General features: G+C 45.0%; 1 protein-coding gene across 1 annotated transcript in view; it reads right to left on the minus strand.

The window, feature by feature from the left end:
* LOC311240746 (thyroid hormone receptor alpha) overlaps positions 1–22,369 on the minus strand; it is a 149,368-nt gene extending 126,999 nt beyond the window's left edge. The window contains exon 1 of the mRNA XM_084329320.1: positions 22,231–22,369. The gene's annotated coding sequence lies outside the window, so the exon portion shown is untranslated. The remainder of the gene's footprint in view (positions 1–22,230) is intronic.
* Positions 22,370–24,655: the final 2,286 nt, after the last annotated feature.

Below are 24,655 nucleotides of genomic sequence, written 5' to 3' on the forward strand. Positions count from 1 at the left end.
CGTCACACACACACACACACACACACACACACACACACCTCTCCCCCGCCCACCTGTGTCACTCACCCCATATCTGCACCCACTCGCTTGTGTCTGCTCCCCTGTGAAAACTCTGTGCTTGCTCAGCGTCCTGCAGAGACCCAGGGCAGTGCCTTCACCGCTGCCCTCTGAGTCTCACCACGCTGCAACATGTGCTTGCATTACATCTCCCAGCCTCAACCAAACGCTGCTGCTGTCCACCTCCGTGAATAATCTCTTTAGGCTTAACGCGATTATTCCCCATCAGCCTGATATCATGTTGACACTGAGAGAGATGTTTGCCAAGGACTGAATGTACGTCCAAGTTCCCCCTAAACGCATCACCAGCCGGCCACATGTCGGGACCACGACAGATGGTGGATATGGTGTTATGTTATGTGTGTGTATCCGGTAATTACTTCTTTTTCTTCTCCAGGAAAATCTGTTCAAGTCCGACATATTTAAATCTATCCGGTCATGTCCAAAAGAATAAAAAGAAAGAAAGATAATGTCAGATTATAGCGTGTGCCAAACTGGCCACGGTAGCGTGCTTGAGCCCCTCCTCCCGTTTCCTCTCTGGTCTGGTACACAGCCGCACTGTGGCTCAGCGCTGTCCGCGGTGCTGAACTGGACAGTAGAGAGTTATGCATGTGAGTCTATTGACAGTAGGGCTGCATGATTAATCGAGAAAAAAATCGTGATCTCGATTCATCATAATTTTAAGTAAATATATATATTTTTAAATCGTCATAATTTAGAAATTAGATCGCATTGCGCATAGATGCGATCTAATTTCTAAATTATGACGATTTAAAAATATATATATTATTTACTTAAAATTATGATTATTGTAGGACAGAATGCCTCCTGCTCCAGGCTCTAGGACCCAGGATCACACCACATGAAGCTGGAGAGCACCATGTGGGACAAAGCCTGCATAGGCTCGACAAACAGCCTGTACAGCCTGCCATCATCTGCCACCAAGTGTCTTTGTTTGTTTTGTTTGTTTATTTTTGTTGATGAGTTAGATGCAAAGCTTTAGAACTGTCCCGGCTCTGTCTGATGCGTTGTGTGGATTACGTCTAGCTCATACTGGATGCTCGACCCCAAATATAGCTGGCAAATAATAGCAAACCTGTTTTTGGCTATTTTAATATATAGATCCATAGACTTGTGCTGACGAGTGGTTTAACGTTAATGGTTGTTGTTGATTGATTGATTGATTTTATTTATGGATCCAAAGACACAACAAATCCAAGGGATCACATGCAAAAGTGACAACACTTATTTCCAGCATGGTCCCTGTTGGTGTCTAAATATGGCGCCGTTTGTGCTGGGAGGGATGGGACGCAAGGTAGTATACTATACTAGGGCCAATGAGTTAGTATGCTATAATAGGGCCAATTAGTTAGTATACAGTATATACTAGGGCCAATGAGTTAGTATATATACTAGGGCCAATTAGTTAGTATACAGTATATACTAGGGCCAATGAGTTAGTATGCTATAATAGGGCCAATTAGTTAGTATACAGTATATACTAGGGCCAATTAGTTAGTATACTAGGGCCAATTAGTTAGTATACAGTATATACTAGGGCCAATGAGTTAGTATATATACTAGGGCCAATGAGTTAGTATACTAGGGCCAATGAGTTAGTATACAGTATACTAGGGCCAATTAGTTAGTATGCTATAATAGGGCCAATGAGTTAGTATACAGTATATACTAGGGCCAATGAGTTAGTATACAGTATATACTAGGGCCAATGAGTTACAGTAGTATACTAGGGCCAATGAGTGAGTATATATACTAGGGCCAATGAGTTGCATTCCAGTCAGTAGCCAACCAGGTGTTTATTTTGTATTTTTTTGTAGAGTGCAAAAACTTAAATTACATTTTATTCCTTTTGTTGTTGTTGAAAACGCAGCATTCCAAGACGGTATTGTTGTCAGATTCTTTGTAAGACTCTGCTACAGACCTTTTCTCTTTTTATCCCCAGATTGTAGAAGCATCTTAACACCACTAGGAATTCCATCAAAAGTGATGCATATTCCTTTGAAGAAACAGGGAATCAGAAAAACATGAATTAAGTATAAGAAAATAAGATACCATCATTATTCATGAGTTGACTAACAAGCGCAACATGTTTTTAGTTTTTCTTTCAAACCAATTTTCATTAAAATAGTTTTATTTTTGTCTATAAAGTATTTATGTGGAGACAACTTATGAAATACATTAAGGTCCAAGAAGTTAACATCGGTTTATATTTAATTATAATGATAAATGATTATAGCAAGTTTAACGGGAAGCTTTTCTTTAGATGCACTGAAGAAAAAAGCTCAAACCAGAGTTGGACTATAATTCCACATTGAGGATGGGTTCTCCAGAATTTATTTCATCTCCGCTTGGTTTTAAATTAATTATTAAAGTGTTTCCTGCTTCTGACACTGCAAGCTGCTTTTCACTGCTGCTCCTTCTATTTCTTACATTATTACTATCAATCAATCAATCAGATTTATTTATATAGCACATTTAACATGACACGTGTCAACCAAAGTGCTGTACAGAGGGTAGATACATAGATACATATAGACATTAGACAACAATCACAACTCCGTTTTATGGGAGGGCACACAGGCAAGCACACAGGAAAACAGGGCATGAGTCAGTGAACGGGAAAGGCTAGTAGGTAGAAGTGGGTTTTGAGCCTAGATTTGAAGGCATCTATCGAGGGGGCAAGCCTAATGGAGGTGGGGATGCTGTTCCACAGTGCAGGGGCTGCGACAGCAAAGGCACGGCCCCCCCTGAGCTTGAGGTTAGACCTCCGGACTGTCAGGAGCCTCTGATCAGCTGACCTGAGGGACCTGGTACATTAACGCTGCTCAAATGCTGCTTTAATGCTCTTTTAACGTTTAAGACTTAATCTATAGTTCTGGTAAAGAAGCCTTGACTGTCTATGTCAAAGCAATATATTATGGAGAATGCTGGAAATTCTAGAATATTATTCTCCGCCATTGACTGGCTACTCAACACTGTCCCCACCCCTCCGGAGTCCCCTGTGTCAACATGTGTTCTTCAATAACTCTCAAAAGCAAGTGCATCTCAGTTTGTGGGGTATCCATTTGGAATGGCCTTGATGTAGCAATAAAAACAATAAATGCAGATATAAACAGGAATTCTTGGACAAGTATAAGTTAGAGGAGCTTTAAAATAACGTGAACTAGTATTTTTGTAATTATTTATTTATCTTTTGCTGTAGTGGATAGGTATATTATTTTTTGATATTGTTAAATAACGTATTACATATTAATATGATATTGTAAGGAAGGGGCAGGACCAGATAAGCTTTGCTTCTTTCTGTCCCTTCTCAAACAAAACCATTTGTTTTGAGCTACAGTACAGTATGTTGATTATAGCTTCCATGTCTAGGAAGATATTTTTGATTTGATTTGTATTTTATTTAGTTATTTTTATTTAGTTAGTTATTTTTTGTTATTACAAATGTGTGTGTTTATGGTTGATAAATAAAGATCAAATCAAATCAAATAACAAAATAACTACTATCAGAGCCAGCATCGTTTCTGATGCAAACACAGATAACATCTGTAAACCCTATGAAAAAGATGTACTGTCTGTAACCATGGGGAAATTCAACTAAGCTCTATAAAACTGTCATGGAGTATAACTCCTCCACCTCTTGTATTGGCCCTATACCTACAGCATTTTTCAAGTGGATATTCAACAGTGTTTCAAGCCATGTCCTAAAGATTATAAATATATCTCTCCTCACAGGCATCTTCTCAGATGCATTGGAAACAGCCGTCGTAAGACCCTTACTAAAGAAACCCAAATTAGACAGTAATGTGCTGACCAGCTATAGGCCGATATCCAACCTTCCATTCATTACCGTAGATACTTGAACAAATAAACTCCTTTTCTTAACCCTTTGGTAGTGTGGTAGTGAAAGGGTTAAAGAAAACAACACCATGGAGGAATTTCAATCAGGCTTCAGAAGAGACCACAGCACGGAAACTGCCCTCACTAAAATAACGAGCGGCCTCAGACTAAACTCAGGAGGTAGAGCGTTGTCTGGTAGTCAGAAGGTTCCCGGTTCAATTCCCGCTCCTCCCGGGAAGCGTGTCGATGTGTCCTCAAGCAAGACACCACTAATGCTCCTGATGAGCAGATTGGCACCTTGCATGGTTACAGTACCTCCGCCGTCGGTGTGTGAATGTGTGAGTGAATGGGTGAATGTGAGGAACAAAATTGTACACTTTTTTAAGGATAAAATCGCTATATAAATGCACCATTTACCATTTAGAAGCAAATACAGTAATGTCTCAATTCTTGTCCTCTTAGACCTAAGCACAGTGTTCTACACGAATGACCATGATATCCTAATTCATCGTCTGCAAAAGTTAGTTGTATTAAACTGGTCAGAACAGGTCGAAACAGGGAGAAAGTGTTACATCATGCTTGGAGATCTTGGAGATGTGGAACACCTACTTTGGAGTTCCACAAGGGAGCTGCCTCGGTGCACTATTATTCTCACTATACTGTACATACTGCCACTTGGGGACATCATTAGAAAACACAATGTATGTTCCATAACTATGCGGGTGACACATAATTGTATATCTCTGCTGAACCAAATGATGCTGCAGCTATTAACTCCATTTCTGCATTTAGCAATACATAAATGGATGAGCAATTTCTTAAAATTAAATGAGGATAATGGATTAAACCTGAAGTTTGCATGTCTTGGTGTTATCATAGACTCAGATCTATCTAAGCTTTAAGTCCCACATCAACAAGGTGAAAAAAACTCATCCATACCTTTATTTCAAGCCGACTTGACTACTGTAATGGACTCTTTACCTTGTGTGTGTGTATGTGTGTGTGTGTGTTAGTGTGTGTGTTAGTGTGTGTGTGTGTGTGTGTGTGTGTGTGTGTGTGTGTGTGTGTGTGTGTGTGTGTGTGTGTGTGTGTGTGTGTGTGTGTGTGTGTGTGTGTCGAAAGAAAACAGAGAGAAGTCTGCAGCTAGGCTATTACAGTAACTAGAACCAAGAGGAGAGTCCAGTGTTAGCTACTCTGCACTGGCATCCGGTAACATTTATAATTGATTTTAAGGTCCTCCTCCTTATATACAAAGCCCTAAAAATGGAACAGGACCAAGATATATTGCCAAATATCTCGTCAACTATGTGCCAAGAACATTACAATCGTCTACTACTGCTTTATTGAAGGTTCCTAGCAGCCGGCAAAAGAAAATCGGGGATGCAGCCATTGCTAATTTAATTACGCATCAAAGTTACGGAACACTTTACTATAGGAAGAAAAGGAAGAACGTAGAAACACAAGATACAGAAAGTGAACATAGAGACTTGACAAGTGAACATAGATACTTAAAAAACTGAACATAGACTTGACAAGTGAACATAGAGACTTAAAGTGAACATAGAGACTTAAAGTGAACATAGAGACTTGACAAGTGAACATAGAGACTTGACAAGTGAACATAGACTTGACAAGTGAACATAGAGACTTGACAAGTGAACATAGAGACTTGACAAGTGAACATAGACTTAAAGTGAACATAGAGACTTGACAAGTGAACATAGAGACTTGACAAGTGAACATAGAGACTTGACAAGTGAACATAGACTTGACAAGTGAACATAGACTTGACAAGTGAACATAGACTTGACAAGTGAACATAGATACTTAAAAAACTGAACATAGACTTGACAAGTGAACATAGAGACTTAAAGTGAACATAGAGACTTAAAGTGAACATAGAGACTTGACAAGTGAACATAGAGACTTGACAAGTGAACATAGAATTGACAAGTGAACATAGAGACTTGACAAGTGAACATAGATACTTAAAAAACTGAACATAGACTTGACAAGTGAACATAGAGACTTAAAGTGAACATAGAGACTTAAAGTGAACATAGAGACTTGACAAGTGAACATAGAGACTTGACAAGTGAACATAGACTTGACAAGTGAACATAGAGACTTGACAAGTGAACATAGACTTAAAGTGAACATAGAGACTTGACAAGTGAACATATAGACTTGACAAGTGAACATAGAGACTTGACAAGTGAACATAGAGACTTAAAAACTGAACATAGACTTGACAAGTGAACATAGATACTTGACAAGTGAACATAGACTTCAAAAGTTAACATAGACTTGAATAGAGACTGGTTATACTAATAACTATTATACTATTATAAGAGTGATATGACACTATGAATGTATGATGTAAACGTAATGCCAATATATTTGTTTATAAATATATATATATATATACAGTTGTGTTACACTAATATGAACTATTACAAGAGTGATATGACAATATGAATGTACGATGTAAGCAAATGCCAACATATCTTTGGAATAGATACAGTTGTATTACAGCAGATCCAGTAAAGTTATGCAGAGGAACGTTGGACCCCTGGTGCACTCAAGAAAAACAAACACTCCAGGCCACATTTGAAATCCATCTCGCAGCTGCGGACGTCGTGTTTGAAACCTCTGCTCGAATTGACCACCTGTTCTCCATGTCGGGTGAACCTCAGGAGTAGATGTGTTGGTCTGGCACAGTCAATGAGAGTTTAGTGGGCTGCTAATGTTACATCATAATATATATGTCTGAAATATATGTACACACAGCTGTATTTACGATGTGTGTGTGTGTGTGTGTGTGTGTGTGTGTGTGTGTGTGTGTGTGTGTGTGTGTGTGTGTGTGTGCGTGCGTGCGTGCGTGCGCGCGCGTGTGTGTGTGTATGAGCGAGGGGGAGAGAGATGAGGAAGACAGAGAAACTAACGTAACTTCACAGTGAGTTGTGAGTTTTGGCAGCACTTCACACCAAACTACCGAGTGAGTTTCTGCAACGTCGGCTCCTCTTTCTTGTTCATGTTTATGTCAATCGAGTGAAGGTGAATAAATCCACGCTGCTTCACGGAGATTCAACCAATACGTCTGTGGGCAGGACATCGAGCCAGACTGTGGCCTCGCAGTGATTGGTGGCTGCGTCGGCGGCAAAGAACGTATCGATTACGAGCCGTGGATGAGACGGGAGACAGAAGCACAGGGAGAAGGTCAACGACCTCAGATGCTCCTCGGACTGTAGCACCAGTACCAGCTTCAGGTCAACATAGGGCTGGGCGATAAAACAACAATGATAATTATCGCGATATATGTTTCCTTCGATATAAATATGAAACATGGTCAATAATTTTTTTTTTTATAATTATTAATGCCAGTTATAAAAGTTGTATTGTTACAGTTTGTGTTCATGTTCTACCTCAGATTTGTGAACAGACTTGTCTTTCTTGCCCGCAATTTAAAGTAATGACGTTGCTTGTCCAAATGACAATACTGACCAAATTGAGATGTATTTTTCTCTTGTCCATTTATTTTGTTTGCTTTCTAATTTAAAATACAGTTTGAAACCGTTTGTACATAGTAGGCTATGGGCTAAATCCACAAAGAATGGATTGCACGGAGCAAGTTGCACCCTTACTTACAATTCATTATGAATTGAAAATGGGGGACCCTGATGTAAACAAGACGAAAGTCTTTCTCTGGTCTGCATCCCCTTAACAATTGTGTGTATTGAGCCGTACTGTATTGTACCCATTCTGCAATCTGCTAATAAAATGTTCATTCAATCAATCAATCTCCACTGCATTCTTTGTGGATTTAGCCCCATGTGTGGTAATCAGACTTGAGATTAAATTTATTTAATGAATTCTTCATTATTAATACCAGAATTTTGATTTTATTTATTTATTTATTTTCATTGTTAATGCCAGTTATAACAGTTTTATTCGTATACAGTTCGTGTTCATGTTCTACGTCAGATTTGTGGTTTGGCAAGTAGGCCTAGTTTGTCATGTTCTGACAACAAAGAATATTCTGAAGCACAATTAACCTTCTGGTTCCTTCAGCTTTCATTCAGCAGCAAAAATAGCCTTTAAACTTGACAGAAATAATTATTTCATGTATATCGAGATAATTATCGATATCGAGTGATGTGTGAACGATTTTATGGTGATAAAATGTTTGGCCATATCGCCGGGCCCTGGGTCAACAACACACTCGTTGGCCTGAGATGCTCCCCGGCCTGTAGCACCAGTAACGGCTTCAGGTCCACATGCAGGCGCTCTCATATATACATTGTGTAGACGCATGTGCAGGGCTTGACGTTGACACCCGCCCACCTGCCCAATGCGGGTAGAATTCGTCATTGGCGGGTAGATGCATCATTCTACCCGCCAATTCGGGGGGTGCCTTTTTTTTCTATGAAAAAAAAACATTGTAGTCTACAAAGGGCATTTGGAATAATCACGTCAATCCAGGTGATACTATTATAGTACTACAAATCCCACGAGGACTGGGTGCGCACAGTGTGCTCATTCCATTGGCCCATCCACTTCGTCCGATCGTGCGCGTCTTGTTGCTTCCGTGTGTGACAGCTGACGCTATTAACGTTAATAGCTCAACAACTAAGTTAGTTAGTGCGACCGACTCATCCATAGTTTACTTTACAGACAGTTAGCTAACGTTACAATGTGGTGGAATATTGTGAAAAGGCCGGGTGAACTGAACCATCGACAAACAGAAAAGAGAATGAGACCGAGACCGACTATTTGTAAGTAAGTAAACAAACTAACATGTATTATGTAACGTGTATTATTAAACTAATATTACGGTGTTTGTTAGCTGCTAGCCACATTCATGTAAGCATAAGGGCTCGAGACTAACACCGTCCTGGCCACCCTCTCAGTCAAGATAGCACTCGCAAATAATATATGCTGCACATTATTACTGCACTTATCTCTCAGCACCATGGACAGCTGCCCCAGATGCCTCTTTCTTGGTTAAAAGCTGCTATATAATTGCAGTCTATTTACCATTCAGATCAAACATGGCTTGTTTCCTAGCCATTCTATTCTACCGTGTTCTATTCTTCTGTGTTTTGTTCTTCCATTGAATTCCATATGTTCGTTCTCTCTCTATCTCTCTCTCTCTCTCTCTCTCTCTCTCTCTCTCTCTCTCTCTCTCTCTCTCTCTGTCTCTGATGTTTTGGTAGTTGGTATAGTGGGCAGGTTGAAGTATATGTCTCTGATGTCTTGGTAGTTGGTATAGTGGGCAGGTTGAAGTATATGTCTCTGATGTCTTGGTATAGTGGGCAGGTTGTTAAGAAGTGGAGCTCGGTTTCCACCTCATCTTGTGTGCAGTGGGTGCATACAGTAGTCTGTCTTCTCTTGGGAGCCAGGTCTGCCTATGGCGACCTTTCTCAATGGCTAGGCTGTGCTCGCTGAGTCTGTACCTAGTCAAGGATCTTCTTAGTTTCTTCTTAGTCTCTATCTCTCTCTCTCTCTCTCTCTCTCTCTCTCTCATTCGTCACGGTGATGAAAAAAGGAGTCTGGAGCCCATTTTCACATGATCATTTTAATAATCACAATGTTGGGTTATGATCGGCGTGTGTGGGGATTTTTGGCTGGTGAAAATGCTGAGTGGCTAGTGACTTTGTAAAACCACTAGCCACAGTGGCTAGTGAGCCAAAAAGTTAATGTCAAGCCCTACGCATGTGTTTAGAATACCTCGCCTCCGCTTCCCTCAAGTGACTGATCGAGGCTGACAGTCGACACCGGAAAAAGGTCACGAGCATTAGGCTCCGCGAACTCCTGCGAGGCCGCAAAGAACCGACGTCTTCACAGTAAATCAAATTCATCTGCTCTCCCTCCCCTCGACGGTATAGAATGAAGATAAACATAAAGGGAAAAAAGGGCAACATCGCATCCCTCGCCCCCCCTACACTTGGCTGAACCACTCGTGAATTTTCAAAATATGGGGACGACGGGCCCCCAGAACGGTTTATGGAAACATAAGGTAATGTTTTTTTTTTACTGGTAAATTATTATTTTGTACAAAGCTAACGACTACCGTGTGTTGCGCTGACACGGCATTTGCATTGTGAGATTGGCACAGTGAGATACTATTGGCTGGGAGGTTAGACGCCTAAAGAAGAAATGGGTACTTTTTGTTAGAACCACCTTGACATGACTTTCCACAAAATCACAAAATGTTCAGAAACTACCTAGAAGGACAGGTGTCAGATGTATCATAATTAGGGCTTCTTAGTTAATGGACCTATCGCAAACCTGCCCTCTTTTCTTGATAATCCAATCACAACATTGTCCAAGAGAAGCAGTGGGAAGCAACAGTTCTGATTGGAGGATCAAGAAAAGAGGGCAGGGTTTGAGATAGGTACATTAGTCGATTTATTGGTCAGTCTGGTCTTTGTTAGTCGATTAGTCATTTGTTGTGCTTTCTTTAATGCTGAGGTATTTTTTGGGGGGGGGGGGGGGGGGGGTAGATGTGAAGCAACATCTCTATGACCAGCAATGGCTGTGTGTCCTTGTTTTCCTTCATTTAAAGACATCCTTCTGCATCACTGCTTGTGGGAAACACGGTTTTACTCATCTGTCGACAAAGTTCTATGACTATTAGTCGACTAAGTTCCATGACTATTAGTCTATTATGACTATTATGACTACTATTCAGATATATAAGATTTAACTTTTCATATATACATTTTAACTTTTCAGAGATACAAGATTTAACATTTTCAGAGATATGAGATTGAACTTGTCAGAGATATAAGGTTTAACTTGTCAGCGATATACGATTTAACTTTTCAAAGATACAAGATTTAACTTTTCACAGATATAAGATTTAACTTGTCAGAGATATAACATATTTTATTATTATTTTTTTTTTTATTATTATATTCCCCCCCCCATTCTTTTTCCGTTTTTCTCCCCTCCCGTCGTTATGCCAATTCCCAATCCCCTTCCTGGTCGTTGCGCACTCTACCCCCTACCATCGGTCTGGGAGGGCGGAGACTATCACATGCTTCCTCCGACACATGTGTACGCAGCCCACCACTTCTTTTCACCTGGCAGCGCGGACTCTCACTGAGAGAGTGTAACGTGTGGAAGGTCACACTACCTCTCTCAGATCCTTCCCTCACTGTGCAGGCACCCCGACCGAACTGTAGGGGTCGCTGTCCACAACGACCCACCCACCGGCTTCCCTCCCGCTGACTCTGCCCATCGAGCCAGTATGACGACCGGCCAAGCCGGAAGCAACACTGACAGCTGGATTCGATACCAGTGTCTCTTGCGTTGGTGACGAGCGCCTTGTCCGCTGCGCCACCCAGCCGCCCTCAGAGACATAAGATTGATCTTGTCAGAGATATAAGGTTTAACTTTTCAAGGGCGGCCAGGTAGCGCAGCGGACTAAGCGTCTGCCTACCACCGCAGAGACAGTGGGATCGAATCCAGCTGCCGCGGTGCCTCCGGCTTGGTCGGTCGTCCATACTGACACAATTGGCAGTGTCAGCGGGTGGGAAGCTGGTGGGGTGGGTCCCGGTGGTTGTAAACAGCGACTCCTACAGGTCGGTCGGGGCGCCTGCTCAGCGAGGAAGGGATCTGGGTGAGGTAGTGTGATCCTCCCACGCGTTACACTCACCCAATGAGAGTCCTCGCTGTCAGGTGAAAAGAAGCGGCTGGCTGCCTCCACATGTATCGGAGGAGACATGTGATAGGCTTCAAACCTCCCTAGACCGGCAAGTGCGGGGCAATGGCGCACAACGACCAGGAAGGGGTGGGGGGGGGGGGGGGGAATTGGCATAACGACTAAATTGATTTGGGAGAAAAATACAGAAAAAAAGGAGAAGAAAAAGTAGATACAAAAAAAGTTTAACTTTTCAGAGATACAAGGTTTATGTGGGACACTGACAATTACCTCAACTATGGGTCAGGAGTTTTAATATACTTCCCTATAATTCAGTGTTATGAACATTTCAGTCCTCTGGAAAACCTCCATTCAAGGGGTTTGGATAAACAAGATTCTGGTGTATAAAATAAAACAACGTAAGGCTCAACTCTGTTTGACATCACAGTGATTTCTCTATAATGGAGATGTCCTTACTGAACTCGATGTACTCAGTGACCCTGATGCACACCTAGACAGTATACGGCAACAACAGTATACATACGGCTGCATTATTATGACAAAAATAATAATTGCAATTATTGGGTCTCATTCACCAACAGACTTACGACAAAAAGGGCTTTGTCTTAGGGCCATTTGAGACCTTTTCGGGCAAGACATGAATATAGAGAATATATTATAATATTAATTATATATGTTTTATTGGGACAGTTGGTGAATCCCAAAATCGGCCCGAAAAGGTCTCAAATGGCCCTAAGAGAAAGCCCTTTTTGTTGTAAGTCCTTGGTGAATGAGACCCATTGATTGTGATATTGCGATGACGATTATGAATCATGATTCGAGGAATTACAAACCTGCCAACATTAAAACATATATTTTCGTATTTGTATTATACTGTAACTAACGCAGCCTTGAACCAACGCGTGATTTATATATTTCCTTCATACAGCTCCTTTCCTGCAGAGCGCAAGTTCCACTTCCTGTTCCTGTTTACAAATTCACACACGTCTGAGGTGTGAACTTTCAGCCAATCGTTGACCTCCATTATACTTTGGTTCAGTTCGGTGTACTTGGGCACATGGGCATTGGGCACACACGCACATGCATGCATGCACACGCACGCGCACACACACACACACAGGCACACATAGAAACAGGCTCAAACAGGGACACACATGTACACAGGCACGCGTACATACTGTACTACATGTGACACACAACAGCTGCGGCAATCTGAGACAGCCCTCGGATGAGTCATGGTATGTTCCAATGTCATGTAAGTGAGCACACACATACATACATACACACACACACTTACACACACATACATACATACAACATACATACATACATACACACACCCACAGATGGAGAGGTTTCATCTGGCTGGTTTTCGACCTGGGATGCCCTTTAACACTTTCAGCGCCAGCCATTAGATGGGTCCCGTTGTAGCACTGCCACGCTTTAAAAGATAGGAGTGAAGGGCGGTCAGGTGGCATAGCGGAGATTGCGTTCGTCACCATCGCTGGAGACGCTGGGTTCGCGTGTTCGAATCCTGCTCCCGGCATTGTCACCAGCTTGGCTGGCTGTTCACACTAATACAATTGGCAGTATTAGGGGGTGGGGAAAGCTGGCGGGTGGGTCCTGGGCGTTGTGGACAGCGACCCCTACAGTTCGGTCGGGGCGCCTGCTCAGCGAGGGTAGGATCTGGAGGGAGGTAGTGCGGCCTCCCACACGTTACACTCTCCCAGTGAGAATCTGCGCGGCCAGGCTGGCTGCCGGCTGGCTGCCGGCTGGCTGCACATGCGTCGGAGGAAAGCATGTGACAGTCTCCGGCCTCTCGGACCAACAGTAGGGGAAAGTGCGCAACAACCAGAAAGGGGGTTGGGAATTGGCATAACGACTAACAGTGGGATGGGAGAAAAATCGGAAAAAGGAGGGGTTGAAAAGATAATAATAAAAAAAAAAATAGGAGTGCAGCGGCTGGGTGGCGCAGCGGACATTGCACTCGTTACCAACGCAAGAGACACCGGGTTCGACTCCGGCTGTCGGCGTTGCCTCCGGCTTGGGCCAGCCGTCATACTAACTCAATTGGCAGAGTTAGCGGGTGGAAGTCGATGGGTGGTAATCTGGACGTTGTGGACAGCGACTCCTACAGGTCGGTTGGGGACGCCTGCACAGCAGAGACAGGAAGTGGCGGGGGTAGTGTGAGCCTCCCACACGTTACACCTCGCCAATGAGAGTCCACGCTGGCAGGTGAAAAGATGTGACAGGTTGCCTCCTCGTGTATCGGAGAAGACACGTGATGCAAGGCTTCTATCCTCCCTACAACCGGCCAGTGGGGGGCATATGCGAGCAACGTTCAAGACAGGGGAGGGAAGAATTGGCACAGTGGAATTGGGATGGGAGAAAAATAGAAAAAGAAGAGAAAAGGTGGATACAAAAAAAAAAGATAGGAGTGCGTCACCTTGTTTGTAGAGCTATAACTATATTCTATATTATAGCTATGGATACAACACTATGGCCCATTTGACATCAACTATCTATCGTTCAATATGTGAAAAAGAATAAAAAATTTTCCCGTGTTATACCGTGGTGAATATAAGTATAGTTTTAGATTGGTCTGGGGTAATTCCCGAAAGGCTGAGTAATGGCCTTATACGTCAATTCTACTATAAACGTTGCCGTTTCTTGCCTGGACACGCTACTATTCTCAAACCAAATCTATATAATAGGTATTATGTTTCATCATAGGTCGTTTCTGATTATTTGATTGGCAGTAACGGCATTCGTGTTGAACACTAAAAACGCTTAGCAGCCCGATCGGTATAAAAACATTGCATGATCAAGCCAGAATTGACGTCAGATAGTCCTTACCTGTGATCGGGAGTATTCCAAAAATAATATTCCAATTGTTTGATCGCCATCTGGTACATCCGATGTCCATTTGGTCCACGACATAACCCACCACAACATATGGATCAGGGATATTTGCAACCGAGAGAACCGCACCACTCGTCCGACCCAGAAAAGTGTGCCCGGAGACATTTGAGTGTAACACAGGGTCTGGAACAGGGTTTACTGCACTCTCGATACTGCCACCTGGGAGGATCTGGCCGGTACTGCACCCTCGGCGTCGCAGTATGCCTTCTAACGGCAACATACGGGTCCCTGACATTGAATAGAATATTAAAATCGGAAAAAAAGGAAAAACGATCAAATAACCAGTAAACTCGTTGTTGGCGGGGAATGTGTTAACGCGACAGCAGAACGCTGTCTGATTGGCTGAGCCTAGTTATGCTGATTCTATACATCACTGGGCCGCCGCGCTATAGGCACACACACACACACACACACATACACACACACACACACACACACACACACACTATAGCCTAGCTATAGGCACACGTACACGCGCGCACACACACACACACTATAGCCTAGCTATAGGCACACGCACGCACACACACGCACACACACACACACACACTATAGCCTAGCTATAGGCACACGCACGCACGCACACGCACACACACACACACTATAGCCTAGCTATAGGCACACGCACGCACACACACACACTGGCACAGAGGTACAGATACACACGCACATTCGACCCAGCCCTCTGATTGGCTGGCCAGGGCTGTGCGTTCTATACATCAGTGGGCATCTCTGCCACAGGTGGCGGGAGAAGGCAGGACGTTGCCAAGGCAACAGGAAGCAAAAAAAGCGGGAAATGCTGCGATGTGAGCAGACTATCAATGGTGGTCGTAATGTGTGTGTGTGTGCGTGTGTGTGTGTGTGTGTGTGTGTGTGTGTGTGTGTGTGTGGGCACAGGATACCGGCTGTCCGGAGGACACATGGCGAAAGGATGGAGGGAGGGGGGGGGGGGAGAGGGAGGGGGGGAGAGGGCTTCTGAGGTGAGTCTCGGCCATTTGGCTTGAAGTCACCTTCCTCTGTACAGTATGTCTGTCTGTCTGTCTGGCCACCCGTCTCTCTCTCCCTCTATATGTCTGTCTGTCTGTCTGGCCACCCGTCTCTCTCTCCCTCTATATGTCTGTCTGTCTGTCTGGCCACCCGTCTCTCTCTCCCTCTATATGTCTGTCTGTCTGTCTGGCCACCTGTCTCTCTCTCCCTCTATATGTCTGTCTGTCTGGTCACCCGTCTCTCTCTCTCCCTCTATATGTCTGTCTGTCTGGCCACCCGTCTCTCTCTCCCTCTATATGTCTGTCTGTCTGGCCACCCGTCTCTCTCTCCCTCTATATGTCTGTCTGGCCACCCGTCTCTCTCTCCCTCTATATGTCTGTCTGTCTGGCCACCCGTCTCTCCCTCTATATGTCTGTCTGTCTGGCCACCTCTCTCTCTCTCCCTCTATATGTCTGTCTGTCTGTCTGGCCACCCGTCTCTCTCTCCCTCTATATGTCTGTCTGTCTGTCTGTCTGTCTGTCTGTCTGTCTGGCCACCCGTCTCTCTCTCCCTCTATATGTCTGTCTGTCTGGCCACCCGTCTCTCTCTCCCTCTATATGTCTGTTGTCTGGCCACCTCTCTCTCTCCCTCTATATGTCTGTCTGTCTGGCCACCCGTCTCTCTCTCCCTCTATAATAATAATAATAATGGATTGGATTTATATAGCGCTCTTCGTGACACCCCAGAGACCCCAGAGCGCTTACAGAGTCCATTATTCGTTCATACACAGTCATACCGGTGGTGGTAAACTACAATTGCAGCCAGAGCTGCCCTGAGGCAGACTCACGGAAGCGTGGCGAATAATCATCGCCTACGGCCCCTCCGACCACCACCAACATTCATTCACATGCATACACATTCATACGAGGCAAGTAGGTTAAGTGTCTTGCCCAAGGACACAACGGCAGTGGGATGGACATGGGCTTGAGCGGGATTCGAACCACCAACCCTTCGATCATTGGACGACCCGCTCTACCCCTGAGCCACGCCGCCCCACATCTATATGTCTGTCTGTCTGGCCACCCGTCTCTCTCTCCCTCTATATGTCTCTCATTTGTCCCTCTGACACCATCCCTCTTTTACAACAACTAGACTAGTGCTGTTCAGAACAGGTGATCACTTTGCCCCCAGCTTCCTCCAGAATCTCTCTCTCTCTCTCTCTCTCTCTCTCTCTCTCTCTCTCTCTCTCTCTCTCTCTCTCGCTCTCTCTCTCTCTCTCTCTCACTCTCTCCATACCATTATGCTCTGATACCTATACTCAAGGCTCTGTTCTCTATACTCAATCAAAACGTATTTACTGCCTACAACTGTCTTACACTGTTACGATTCTGGTTCTTGACTACGGTCGGGAACCACCCACCTTCTCTGTCATCTGATTGCTGTCATTTGTTTTTCCCTGTCATTTAGTGCTGTCACTTAGGGGTTGGCTTCTGATTGGCTGTCACGGGGGTGTGTGCGGAATGTTGGTATTTGGTGGCTATTTAACATTCCTTTCCTCTGCTTGTCATTCGTCAGGTGGTCACTATAGGCGTTCGGAGATAACGCGGCCGGTTCCAGTTCTGGACCACCACTAAGCTCCATTATCTATTCTCTCGTTCCCTTGCCTTGGCATAGTATCCTAGTATTACTCTTTGTGTTCTTTACTATTAAAGTCGAACCTGTTCAAGAGTATATCTTCTCCGTCTCTGTGATTGCCTACAACAATTGGAACTCACCTACCTCCATCCTGACATTACACTGTACTCATAACTACCTTCATTATATCATAATGATTACTACCATACTGTCTTTATACCTGTATATCACTGTAGATATTATATTACAACTCTGTATAAACATCTGATTAGCACTACACTCAGTAGTACTAATTTATATATTTTGTTTAATCACATGTACATCGTATATTACTATTGCACGTTACTGCTACATTTGTACTGGTTGGTTGGATGCCAAACTTAGTTTCATTGTACTGCACTTGTGCTGTATAATGACAATACATTTATATAATCCATATAACACTTTATGATATAACTGCACATGCTGTATATAAATGTATCTATATTTGTATATATGCATCCATACCTACTCCTACTCATATCTGAATTTCCCCAAGGGGATCAATAAAGGAATATCTTATCTTATCTTTGTTAAACCATTGGCTAGTTCATTACCATAATGCAGGGGTGGGCAACCTTTTTTGGACATGAGATCTACTTTACCAAACCCTACACACCACACAAGCACACTTATTACACGCACACACGGCTGCTACTTAAGACTGTATTTCTTTGTAAAAAACGCTACCTTGAAAGGGTATGGTTTGTATAGACCGTCGTGTATTGTGTTTACAAATCTACTACAGTTGAGGAGCCGGGAAAAACAAGCTTCTCACGTTTCTCTGAATGTAATGTACATTTAAAATAATCTGAATCTGAATCAGAATCTGACAATTGCACACACAGATATATGAGAGAGAGAGAGAGATGCTCATGCCTCCAATTTTCACAACTCTTTTCTCTCTAGTAACAATGTATGATTAAACCAATTACGCTTCCTGCACAAGGCAGCGACAGGGCTTCAGAGACAGGGAGAGATGAAAGGCTTCGGCAGAGAGAGAGAGAGAGAGAGAGAGAGAGAGAGAGAGAGAGAGAGAGAGAGAGAGAGAGAGAGAGAGAGAGAGAGACAGGCGAGTGCCTGAGCTCATCTCCGTTCTTTCCCATGGTATCAAGACCCCTGTCTGTACACTGTGTTCTCCCTCAAGTACAGTAGCCCGGTACAGAACAAATGGCGCTCTGTGTTTGATTCATAAAAGGAAACAACACTCAGCTTATTACACAGGCAACCTTTCCTGTCCTGTTTGTGCCCGGACACAGCGTGTACCACCGCCCTCGTGTTCAATATCTTGAACAAAATTGAATAAAGAATATCCCCTTCCCACTCTGTGGTTGGTCGCAGTCTCTTGGCGTCTCGTCGTACAGCCGAGCCGTCCTTATTAATTGTGGTTTCACAGTCTGGTCATTTGCTGAATGCTAAATGGTGTGTTTTATATATAGCAGCGTTTATCCAAAGCGCTTTACAATTTTTGTTCCTCACATTCTACCCGTTCACTCACACCTTCACATACCTCCTGAGCCACTGCCACCCGCCAAATGTTTGCTTGTAAGAGGCTACACACCCGGCTGATACCTGTATGAGTCTCAGGGCTATTCGTGATGCAACGTTAACCTTGCAAACGCGAAATAGGGGACCCAGCGAAAAAAGAAGGCGGGCCAAAGAGCCTCGGAGGTCAGGGATTCACGGAGATTCAAGTTTAAACCGGCAAGTCTGCGTGTGAATGAATGACCCGCGATCAACTGGTAGATCAAAAAGGTTGCCCACCTCTTCCATAGTGTATCCTATTTGTACCACTGGATATAATAATTACTGTACATACATTAGCTTAGCATATTTACTCTGTAGCTTCGTCATGTATGCTATACTATACTGTATACAGCAATGCACTTTACTGCTCCTTTGCACGTTGGTTCAAATGAAAACAACATGAATCTAATCTAATCTAATCCCATGTTCTTAACAGAGCTTTGAAAATTTGATTAGATTAGATTCAAATGTATTATCATTATACAGTAAGTACAGTACAACAGACAGAAGTTTGGCATCTAACCAGAGTGCAAATGTAACTGTCTGTAGTGTGGTAGTGAAAGGGTTAACCTTATGTAGTGTGGTTGTGAACGGGTTAACCCTTTGTCGCGTGGCAGTGAAAGGGTTAATTTAATTGTACTCTACTTGTGCAATGACAACAACGTGAATCTAATCTAATCTAATGTGTTTTACAGAGCTTTGAAAATGGCCAGATTTATTAGTGTAGTCAGGAAAGAATTAAAAGAAATACCTCACCATCTGTTTTGTATTTTTTTTTCTACTGGTCTCTTTTCATTCTCAACATTAAACGTGAGGTTCCACTTAAGTGTTTTATTGGGTCTCATCTGTTAGATAACTGTACAAAAAAAATAAATAAAAATTTAAAAACGCTCCCACGCTTTTATTTTGAAGGCAAAATCGCATCGGCCTAGTTAAGTAGACATGAAGCCAAGGGGGGAGGTATGATTCGTGCCTGGTGATTGGATGACATCAATGTTACTTGGAACACTTGTTATGGGTGTGTCAGCTTTTCTTTTAGTCGCTGACAGTAGAACACTAAAAGAATCACTGAACAGCCAGGTCCACCGGGCAAAGAGACTATTGACGGATATCACATGAGCATACACACAAACACACCTTAAGTGACTTACACACCACTAGGGTTGGGTCCCGAACACGGCACTTTGAAGGATTCCGACCGAATTACATCGGTACTACCGAGTGTTCATGCTAGATCAATTAAATCAAATTTCGGTACCTTACATGTTTAGATTCCGAGTAATTTTATTGTCAGTACCATTTAAAGCAAAAAAAAAAAGTTTAATTCACTTTGTTGTGGTTCTTCGACCGTCGCAGGTAGATAGCAAATTCCAGGAACTGGTACAGGTACCGGTATCAGTTCAAATGTGAACGGTACCCAACCCTACACACCACACAAGCGCACTTATTACACGCATACACTACTGCTACTTACGCTGCATATATCTTTTTGTATTTATTCGCTGTAAAAAAACCTTGTATTGTATAGTTTGTATAGACCCTTGTGTATTGTGTTTACAAAACGGTTGAGGAGCCGGGAAAAACAGCATCTTCCTTTTCTGAATGTATGTAGCCTACATTTAAAAAAAAAAACTGTGACAATAAAATAATCTGAATCTGAATCTGTCAAAAACCATTCCATTTTGGTTTTCATATTTTCCCTCTCTCCCAGGTTGGATAGCTAACATAGTGTGAGCTATAGTGAGCTGCGCCAGCGCAGGTGATCTAACTGATTCTGACAGCGACCTAGCAGCAGTGTTTGTTTACAGCCTCTCACATGCTGAAGACATTTGGTTCCGCTGGTAGTCTGGCAGAGCCGGACCTCTGTCCACACACTGTGTGAGCCGCGCTGTGCCAGCCTTCCACTTGGAGCCAGTGGAACAACCAGAGAACTATATATGGGAACGTTGTCTTTCTCCTCTCTCCATCCCATCTCCCCACGGGCCCCCGGAGGGGGACACGCCCCACCGCTTGGGAACCGCTGATGTTGGGTTCCTCCTCACAAAAAAAGCCTCTCAGTAATAAGTAATAAATAAGAAGGTCGTTCCTCCGACTGGAAACTGACTGACTGACAGCTAAGATGATTTTTAAAGTGGAACTATTTTACTATTTCTTTCACTATTTGGGCACTTTACACAATTCCTGTGAGTCTATGGAACACCTCTGTAATATATATATTTTTTTATTCATTGTTTTGTATTTCTAATCAAGTCCTCAAAAACAGCATTTTTCTACCTCAAGAGTTCGAGCTGTTTTGAGCCTGGGCTCCTAAACCACTGCGCAGCGGCGTCGTCGCCTGAACATTAACATGCAGCGGTGTCTCTCTGACATCACATATAGGCACATTTTCAAATGACTCAGTTCAGTGAGGGTGAATATTGTGAGAGGAGAATGGAAGAATGCGCCAATATGAGAATTTTGAGACATAGATCATATTAATATAAGTTCACATAGCTAGGAAACAATGCTAAACACTCAAAAAGGCCATTTATAAGATAGTTCCCCTTTTAAGCGAGCCATACTCAAAGCTTAAACGTTGTTGTTGTTGTTGTTTTTGGGGGGGGGGGGGGGGGGGGCTGTCATGGTGTTATGTACACCTGAGGCTGGGGTTTAAAATCAGGAGGGACTGGGGACAGCAGAGGCAAGAAACAGGCGGGGCATGGAATAGGGAGGGGCAGCGGGGGGCAGGGTACAGGAGGGGCAGATACAGGAGGGGCAGATAACAAGAGGGGCAGATAACAGGAGGGGCAGATAACAAGAGGGGCAGATAACAGGAGGGGCAGATAACAAGAGGGGCAGATAACAGGAGGGGCAGATACAAGAGGGGCAGAAAGGGCAGATAACAAAGTGGCAGATAACAAGAGGGGCAGATAACAGGAGGGGCAGATAACAGGAGGGGCAGATAACAGGAGATAACAAGAGGGGCAGATAACAAGAGGGGCAGTAACAGGAGGGGCAGATAACAGGAGGGGCAGATAACAGGAGGGGCAGATAACAGGAGGGGCAGATAGCAGGAGGGGCAGATAACAGGAGGGCAGATAACAGGAGGGGCAGATAACAGGAGGGGCAGATAACAGGAGGGGCAGGGAACAGGAGGGGCAGATAACAGGGGGGGGGGGCAGATAACAGGAGGGGCAGATAACAGGAGGGGCAGATACAGGGGGGGGGGGCAGATAACAGGAGGGGCAGATAACAGGAGGGGCAGATAACAGGAGGGGCAGATAACAGGAGGGGCAGATAACAGGAGGGGCAGATAACAGGAGGGGCAGGGAACAGGGGCCCCTTTGGACCCGATCTGTGCACGTTTCTCCCCCCTTTCTCCCACCTGTCCAGAAGCCCCGCTGTGTAGACCAAACCTAATAAATGCTATAAAAATATAATAATAATAATACAAGGTACATGAGATACAGCTTAGGCAGCTGAGCCACCAGGATGCCCTAGTTTAGTGTCTTCAGAGACACAACAAGAGCAAAACAAAGAGAGAAGAGAGAGGAAGACAGGGACAGGGAACTTACCGTTGGGATTCTTCTCTTCTCTTCCCGGTCTCTCTCTCCTCTCGTCTTCACCTCTCGGAGTCTTTTTTATTATCCTCCTCCGTGTTATATAACTTGTCGTACGCTCTTCGTATCACGCCGTAAATCAACTGTGTTTTATGTTCAGCCTCCCAGGCATCTCCTCTTTGTACTTCAGGCTAACCCCCCCCCCCCTCCCTCCCTCCCTCCCTCCCTCCCTCCCTCCCCCCCCCCACCAAAAGTACTGTAGGAGGAAAAAACCTTTCTAGCGGGCTCCGAGTAACCGCCGCTGCGCCCCCGGGACTGTTCCATATCTGCCAGTGACTCAGGGCGAGCGGAAGCCCCCCCGGCTAAAGAGCGCGACGCTGTCTGCCGGATAGATTAAAGAGCCCGGTGCCGCTGATTGATGAGCAGATTAAAGTTCCAGGCGGCAGGCAGCGCTCTCCTTCAGTATCCTCTTATCTCTCCGCACGCGCACCACCTCCCCCCCCCCCCCCCCCCCCCCACCCTCCCCCCCCCCCCCCGGCGGGGGTTCTTTTTGCGAAGTACGCCTCTAAGGCAAGCGGAAGCGGAAGGCCGCCGTGCCCGGGTGACAGAGGAGCCGAGCTAGCAGCAGGTGGCGCTGTCTGCTCGGGGGCGCCGCGCCCCCGCGGGCTTCTGTCGTTTGCCGCTGCTGTGGTTCTGGACACGCCTTCAAGCGACGACGAGTGATATCATGTGAAATATCTCACATGGAAGCTCCGGGCTTGTGTGTGTCGTTAGAAGAGCTGAGCAGGCTGTCGGGCTGGGTTGTGGAGAGCCGGGGCTGGTGAGTGATGTCGCCCTCTAGGCAGCAGCACTAGCCTCTGATGGGGCCCTGGACGCTGTGTGATCGCCCCCCTCCCCAGGCCAGCGGTGGAGTCAGAGTAGTATACAGTACGCTGCCGGCTCCCTGGGTATATACGCCTCCTGCTCAGGATCCCAGTAAAACAACTCCTACTCGTTCTTTTCCTCTCCAGGATCCAGGAGGATCCGGACTTTGGATTCGAAGAGGAGGAGAGGAGGTCAAAAGGTTGTCGCCCCTGGTCACCACGGGGTCGCGGAGAGGTCGTTACAGCAGGTTGTCATGGTAACGGTGGCGAACGAGAGGTTTACAGGTGTGCGGCGTCTTCAGTGTGTGAGTCACACAGGGTTGGCCCCGCTCTCTGGGGGGTGGGGGGGGCTGGGAGGCTGGGACCCAGGGAGGAGGTGGGAGGCGGGAAGAAAATAAATATTCAACGACGGCGGCGACGATAGAGGATAAAAGAAAAGTTGGCGAAAAGAACTGAAGAAGAAAGAGAGGAAGATGACAAGAGAACAGAGGGTAAAATGATCTGTATCCTCTTATTTCTCTTCCCTCTCTGTAGTCTTATATATCTCCTCCTCCTTTATTCTGGCTCTCTCTCTCTCTCTCTCTCTCTCCCTCCCGGTCTGACGAGGACTCTCCCGTCGGCTCAGCGGGTGTCTTGCGTCTCGGCGTACACAGGTGGGGCTCCTCGCCGCAGTCAGCCTATAGGAGACGAGACAAGAGAGAGAGAGAGAGAACTGTGAGAATAGTTGCACGGAGCGCAGCGCTTAAGACCGGTGATGGTGTGTGTGTCCCCCTCCCTCCTCCTCCTCTCGCTCGGCGTTCACCCAGGGAGCGCAGACTGTGCCGCTAGACTCCCTGCTTCGCGCTCCTTCAGTCTCACGCACACACACAACACTTCACCCTTAATCAGATCCCGATACGAGCGCACATTAATGATTCATCGCGTACGCGCCTGGCACGTACACGCACACACACAGTTCTTTCACTGCTCCCGACTTCCTGTGTGTAAACGGCCACATCCCATCACCCCCCCCCTCCGCCCCCCACACACCCCCCCCCCCCCCCCCCCCCCCGCCACCGCCGCCGCCACAAATAACCTCAAGGACACGTGAGAAACAATATATTTTATTCTCCCAGACAGGGCAGCATCACCGGAGCAGCTGAGGGGGTCAAGTGACTCGCTCCGCGGTAAATTCTATAGTTTTCAGGGATAGAATGGCACCCCCCCCCCCCCCCTGCGCCGGTCCGGGGTCAGAACCGGCAGTCTCCCACTCACAAGAGGCGGGGCCCACACACACACACACACACAGGCGTATAGCATGTACGTGTGTATTGATTTTTCCCCCGAGAGCAGAAGGCTAGTGAATTATCCAGGGCTGTACACTGCGACGAGATTATCGCAAATTGCCCCTTAATTTGGCCCGTGCGAGTAGTGATTTCAACCCTTCATTCGCATTTCACTCCTAAATTAATTGGATAAAAAAAATAGTAACACATTAGCCTACAACCAGGGCTGTACAGTGCGACATAATGTCGCGGTGCTATGAAAAAATCTGTCGGCAATGAATGAACTTACTGCGATAGCCTGTGTGTGGAAAA

This window comes from Notolepis coatsorum, assembly GCF_963971535.1.
Source record: "Notolepis coatsorum genome assembly, chromosome: 14".
In the NCBI taxonomy this organism is placed as follows: Eukaryota; Metazoa; Chordata; class Actinopteri; order Aulopiformes; family Paralepididae; genus Notolepis; species Notolepis coatsorum.